At 45.6% G+C, this 6,663-nt stretch overlaps 1 long non-coding RNA gene across 1 annotated transcript; it reads right to left on the bottom strand.

The window, feature by feature from the left end:
• Positions 1 to 1,742: 1,742 nt before the first annotated feature.
• Positions 1,743 to 6,650, bottom strand: LOC140218731 (uncharacterized). The gene is made up of 2 exons (XR_011894906.1): positions 6,378 to 6,650; positions 1,743 to 3,566 (listed from the first exon to the last, which is right to left on the bottom strand). It is a non-coding gene; the product is annotated as an uncharacterized lncRNA (long non-coding RNA).
• Positions 6,651 to 6,663: the final 13 nt, after the last annotated feature.

Below are 6,663 nucleotides of genomic sequence, written 5' to 3'. Positions count from 1 at the left end.
GTTCTCACACCCATCATAATGTGTTTTATTCAGAGACTGCAGATGTCTGATTCATGTAAGTTTGCGCCACGTGTGTGTCTACGCTTCGAAATTCGGGCCTAAATGTGCTTCATTGCGAATCCGCATACGGAAATCGCGATTTATTGGCTTAAAGGTCCCCAAACCACCTCTGAGAATTGGAACAGAAAGACCAATCACGTATTCCTCTCTTAGCACTTCCGGTCCCTTCTTGGCACCTCGTGACGTCAACGGGGCCATGCATACGTGGCAACAACATGGTAAAAGCCGTCGTTTGGTCCATACTCGTGGGACATCAGATCTGTTTTCTGCACGCCTTTGCTATGCAGACATAACGCCCACTCTTTCTTATCGTGTCGCTTGCACGTCGTGCGTAATCGAGTGATTTCCTTTTCTGTAACGTGTTTTACCTTGTGCGTGCGGCGGACAACACGTGGTGACCTAAAGCTCGCGAGTCCTAATGAGCGGAAGTTATGACGCTGTCCAATAAGAAAAGCCAATGTGACGTTCGGTACTGATGTGGCATTGACGTATTCCCCAGAGAAGTATGCGGCGAGGAGGAGAGAGCGCCCGTCGGAAGAGCGCGAAGGCTAGAGAGAAACCGATTGCTGGACTTCGAGCTTAGAGCGGTTTGGAGGCCCTTTAAGGGTGAACCACACTCTCGTTTTAGCCGTTTTGCGTGTAACTTTATTATTCAGTCCCAGCATGGCTTGAGATGCGGCGCAGTGTCGGCGATAGCACTGGCACATGCGAGACTGTGTTGCATCAAACCGCTTACGTCACGCTTGTGCCGATTCACCGCATACAAGGCTTACACTCTATAGATGATAAGAATGGCACTCAAATAAAATTTTAGAGAACGGGGGATATTCTGACTACTACCGCATGCCTGCGACGTATTAATGAAAAAATTAACCAGGAGATTGACTTAACAAGAAAAGAAAAAGCCTGCTGACCCCCCAACATTGTTACGAGTTAGCAAAAGGGGATACATGTGCCATGGGATGCAATTGATGAGCGCAAATGAAAAAGGTCGTAGAGGTTTTTTTTTTTTTTTGCTAATCGTGCCCAACAAAATTTCAACATGCACCGTGTTTCCTCTTGACCAAATAATGGAGCTGAACAAATTTGGTTAATAAAAACAAATATTAGGTGCTACGAAATTTTTGAATGCTCAACATTCAAAGCCACTTAAACAAGCTGCGAAGCCACAATATTAATTTTTAAAGCCCGATTTCATATCGCCCAAAAAGTAGGTCTCATCGCTATGTCCCTGTGTTTCGATGGCATTTTGCCCATTAAAAAGAGCAAGCTTTGTAGCTAATTTGAATTACGAATAACGACTTTTTCAGAGAGCTAGTCAATCTTTTTAGTCATGTTGTGCTTGATGACTAGTGGCATGTAAGCTGCAAGTACGATGTAATTAGTTATTGTTCTGGGTAGCCATAACTCTCCTCTGTTAACTATTTAGCGTAGCAGTCATCAACTTATACATACATACATACATACATACATACATACATACATACATACATACATACATACATACATACATACATACATACATACATACATACATACATACATACATACATACATACATACATACATACATACATACATACATACATACATACATACATGTTTACCATACGTATTTACCTACACATAGATTATGTACACTTCCGTATTTTCAGCACAGGCTTGAACATCACTGCTCAAGCCCGGGCAAGTATATTTATTTTTCTGTGGGATTGGGCAACCGAATAAAACGAGCACAAAAAAAATGAAGAAAGAGAAAAAGGAAGTAAACGTTCTGCTCCATTACCTATGTTACTTCTTTTTAGTAATCCGGACAACAGTTTCCGGACAACAACATTTTAGTGTTTGACATAAGATTAATGCGGGATCAGAGTTATGCCCAAGTTAAAGCTTCCTCCTTGGGAAAAAAGGGGGAAAAATCTACATATTCCTAGAAAGCTCAAGTCTGTTTCGTTTTTCAGGGATCGGCAGTCTCAAGGCTCGGCGAGCGGTGGAATCAAGCCCTGCTGACTCGAATGATACAAACTCGTCTGAACCAGTAATCTCCGATGATGGTACAACCAGGAACCCGTTCTTCGACGTCACAGAAACCTTCGGCGAAGTCGGTGTCGGTGACGGTCTTCTAGATTTCGAATTGCCTTCGCCAGAGAGTTCACATAACACTGCTGGGTTCGCCTTGGACTGGTTACTGGGCGTTGGTTTAACCCCCGGCGCTCAAGCTACGGCATCGAGGAGGCAATCTACACACCGTCTGCTACCTTACTTCAACGAGCACATGCTACTTAAAAATTGTACAAGTTTACACCTTAGGACAAGTTATCATGGGAACTTAAGCCTAAATATGCCGGACAGCCAGCAATTTGACTTGCCGCTGGCTCTTGGCTTGGACAGCGACGGTAACACAGACGCCCCTGTCGATCGTACGCTCATCAAAGGTACCGAAAACGCCAGCGTCGACTCAACCTCGACACACAACTCCTCAGAAGCGATGTTGTTGGCTACAAATTTGTCGGCGAACTCGTTCATCATACCTACCTTAGCAGTTCTCGGTTCTAGCGAAATGACAAACTGGAATTCTGAGACAATCGAAGCTCGGACTCAGACGGTAGTGGACAAATTTCCGAGCGATTACGCTCATCGAGAGAGCTCGAATAGGTCTCGGATCTCATGGCCGGACGAGGACGGGCGTCCTCCTTTTCCTGAATCTGCGTACGCCGATTGGATTTCTACCGAATACCCGTCGCATTCGAAGTTCTGGAACCTGACAACTCGCAAACGACGCAGTAATGTCACTCTAAGCTTCTGGTTGCCGCAAATACCCACGATGGACGATAGGAGGATCCTCTTCTACAGAATGCTTCGGGAATCCGGTGGAAGAGGGGATCAACTTTCGTAGGAATGAAATGACGGCCAAAACTACGGGATTTAGACAAACTTCGACGACTTGCACTATTTGCTCGATGACCCCTCTCAAACAACTTGAAGTGCGGTGTTTATTCATGTTTATTTTTCAGAAGAAGCTTCCTCTCAATCTTTTTCTTTTTTTCTCGCCATGCAATAGCGTGATTGCTCGGATTACAAGGAAACTGTTTGACTTCTTTTATGCGCTCACATTGAAGTTAGATCCTCCGAATATGTACGAATTCTCGCTTGTACGAACCGCAGTACGCGCTTAAAGTTGTTGTCTCCTTAACTCTCTATTATGGCGTTACAAGAGGACTGTTTGGCTTCTTTCTTTGTACGCGCGTTCGAGTTTGCTAGTTACGTATGTTTTCTTGATTCTACGAACCACCCTATTTATTCAAGATTGTTGTTGCTTTTTAGTTTGCCCTTTCTCTACTCTATATTATGGCGTAACTTGAACCTCTGAAAACTAAAAAGTGAAAGTCTTTGTTTGGTGATTGATTCGCATCAAAAACTCTTGACTTGCGATGTTATTGATGCAAGAGCAGAGAGTGCGATCACTTGAAAGTCAGCCGTGAGTAGCGTCGACAAGCCATCCGCTCCTGCAGAAAGAGAGAAAAATAATAATTGTCGCATATTAGGTATCTGCTTTAGCATAGCGTTTCAGCATCCTTTCACGCCTATGTACAGCACAATTGCAGTAGCTCTCCTCCCTTTCTTTTTGGTTGGTAGATTTGCGACCTTGTCCACCACGTTATAAAAGCATTGTATTTCCTGTTGAAAGACACTATAGTGTCTTTGGGATACTGTATCCATCAGACTGATTCTATCATATTCATATGTACATAATACTTGCAGTCGTTATGGCTGTTCACTTGCTGCACGCAATTAGAGTCCAATAAAGTTCGGCAGGTGTTGCACTCTTGTAACACAAGAAGGCGAAAGCCTGCTGCACATTTGCTAGTACATGAAGGTATACAATCGGGGTTAGACTTCTTCGTGAGACATTGGTAATGCGTTAAGTTATACAATCCGTGAATAGACTTCTCGCGAGGAATAGCGAGCCGCAATGGGAAGTACAAGTGTGGCACTAAGGCAACATCTCACTAAGGCAATGCGGCGCATGCTTTTTCCGCAGAGGCGTACTTGCGCGGCCGTCCTCGCGAGCCGAAAGTGCATGTGCGCTCTCCTCCATAGCTCGCCGCCGACAGCCGTTGCCGCCGCCGCTCCGACTGTGACGTCAATGCGCAGAGTGCGCGCGCCAGCTTTTCCGCGCAGCAATACCTGGCGCGACAACAGTTACTAAACTTAATATTCGACAGACGCCTGACTGCTTACGTCGGGAAATGCGAAGGCGTTGTACCGTTTGTAGACTTCGGAACGTCATCAACGCGTTCAATCTATACCCTCATGACGTGGCGCCACATCCTCGGCACCCGTCACGTGTGCCTCCCAATGACGCAAGCACTAGTCATCGAGACGGCTGCGACGTGACGTGTGCAATCAGGCACGCACTAGGCACACCTTTAGTAAGCCGGAAATGTGGAGCAGCCGTGGCTACAGGGGAGCGTACTCGTCTCGCACCGCGGAGGTCCGGGCTCGATTCCCCTCTAGAGACCGAAACGCAGCACATTTTCTTTTCAAAGCCACTAATTTACTTTGTTTAGGGGAATCGCTCTGAGAAATGTGATGTTCATCCGAATGCTTTCTGGCACCTTTTAACTCTTTGCGGCGTCGGCCATTTTTCGTCATGGCGCAGTTTCGCGACGGCCATCGCCAACATATTATAGAGCAAGTTCGTTCATAATGCTTAGGAAGAATAAAACGGGCAACGCCGACAAGGACGCGACACGTCAAGGGACACGAAGAAGCTCAAACTTTCAACTAAATTCGTTTTCGTCAAACTCACATTTATATAACCACGTACTACAGCGCGCGCAATAATTCAGCACAAGTCGCAAAACGAAACAATAAAAACGTTACAACTGGCCCCGCAAGTACATTTTCTTGCTTTCTTGCACATAAACCGACTTGTTGGTCAGGCATGCGCTACCTCTTCATGCAATATAGGAGGCTTCCATTGCTTCTCGAGCTGTGGTATCTGTGCTTCTGCCTAGTACGTTAATATCTCGAACGACTGGAGTTGACTTGATCGGAGTTTCAACTACGAAGGATCGGGTTTGAGAGGTTGCGCTTGTCCGTGTCCCTTCACCTCTGGTCCTTGTCTGCGTGTCGAATTTTATTGTTCCTATGCAATTAGAGGTCGCTACATGCTTCACAATACGTATGAAATTGAAGGTATGGACACTTTATTCAGAATATATTGGTCTCCTTCTACCGGAGGAGTCATCAAGTGACCGCTAATCTGCCTGCTAGGCATAAAATTAAGGACAAACTGATCGGGTATAGTCGACATTATATTATGTGACCTATAACGTAAACGTAGCACGCAAGGCGACAGAGAATTCGAATACAAAAGGCAACCAAATGTTTATTTCATTTTGTTTATGCTCGGCTTCTTTCACACTTTAATTTAAATGCTTTTTCATTATTAAAATAGTACCTGGTTCCTACCATGTCCCGCACAGCGGGGTCGCGGCGTTGTTCAAGAAACCATCGTCGTCATCATTAACGCACGTGGTCAAGACATATATACCGCAGTGGGACAGGAGTCAAAAAGGAAAAAACAACACATCATGTAGATTACATCCCAGCGAAATCTGCCTCCTTCTGGGTAGCAGCCTGTGACAGATGGTTTTGCTGGGATGTAATCTATGCAGTGTTGACAGTTGGGCAATGCGTTCGTATTCCCTGTAGCCTTGTGTGCGTTGTTTGCGCTACACACCACATAAGAGTAAGTCCGTCGAAGCAGTCTCTTCGCGGAAGAAATGATTTTGGCGCCCTGGTGACAAGCGCCTGTTGCTAGTAACATAAAAGAGTTATGCACTTCCTGGAGACTGGTGGAGCGTGAGACTATGATTGACGATGTAGTTCGACGCTCTATTGTGTGCATGGCACGCGGTTTATGTTGTATCTTTTGTTTTTAGCTTCATGTTTCTTGCCGCCATCCTAACTGTCTAACCATTCTTTGCTTCCCCGCCTTTTCGCTTTACTATCACTATTGTCACCATCTTCCATCATCCCTGTATAAAAAAACAATGATTGAAAGGCATCTCACTTTTGCCAACGAAGTGAGTTGTCAATGCTATTGTTTTTCTACTGAGATTCTTCGAGTTGCTCAATACGCCTCCAAGAACTAGAAAATGTAGGTTAGGAGATAGGCAAAATGGGCATTAGAGCTCATGTGCAACAAAATAATCGGGCATGTTCTTCTTTTGGACAGCCTGAGCCTTTCTTCTAGCAATATAAACGGATCTGTTATGCTAATAAAAAAACAGATTTTTTTTTCGTACCGGTAACAGTGACGGCAACCAAGTTGCTCACTGACGCGCCGCAACTGTTCCATGCGCGGCACTGGTAGCTCCCCGAGTCTGAGCGATCCAGGTGCGCCCTGGTGAATGGAATCGAAGCGGTCGGGACGCCAGGCGCTTCGCTGATACTGAAGAGGCGGCCACTGAGATGCCAGCTCACTTCCCTCGCCGGAGGGTTGGCGTCCACTTCGCATTCCATGAAGAGGTCCTCTCCAGAATCAATTCTCGTGGCGTTGACAGTTAGTTGAAGCGAGGGCTTGTCTGCGAT

The sequence above is a fragment of the Dermacentor andersoni genome, chromosome 6 (genome assembly GCF_023375885.2).
Source record: "Dermacentor andersoni chromosome 6, qqDerAnde1_hic_scaffold, whole genome shotgun sequence".
In the NCBI taxonomy this organism is placed as follows: Eukaryota; Metazoa; Arthropoda; class Arachnida; order Ixodida; family Ixodidae; genus Dermacentor; species Dermacentor andersoni.
The sequence above is the reverse complement of the archived record's forward strand: the minus strand, read 5'-3'. Positions and strand labels throughout refer to the sequence as shown.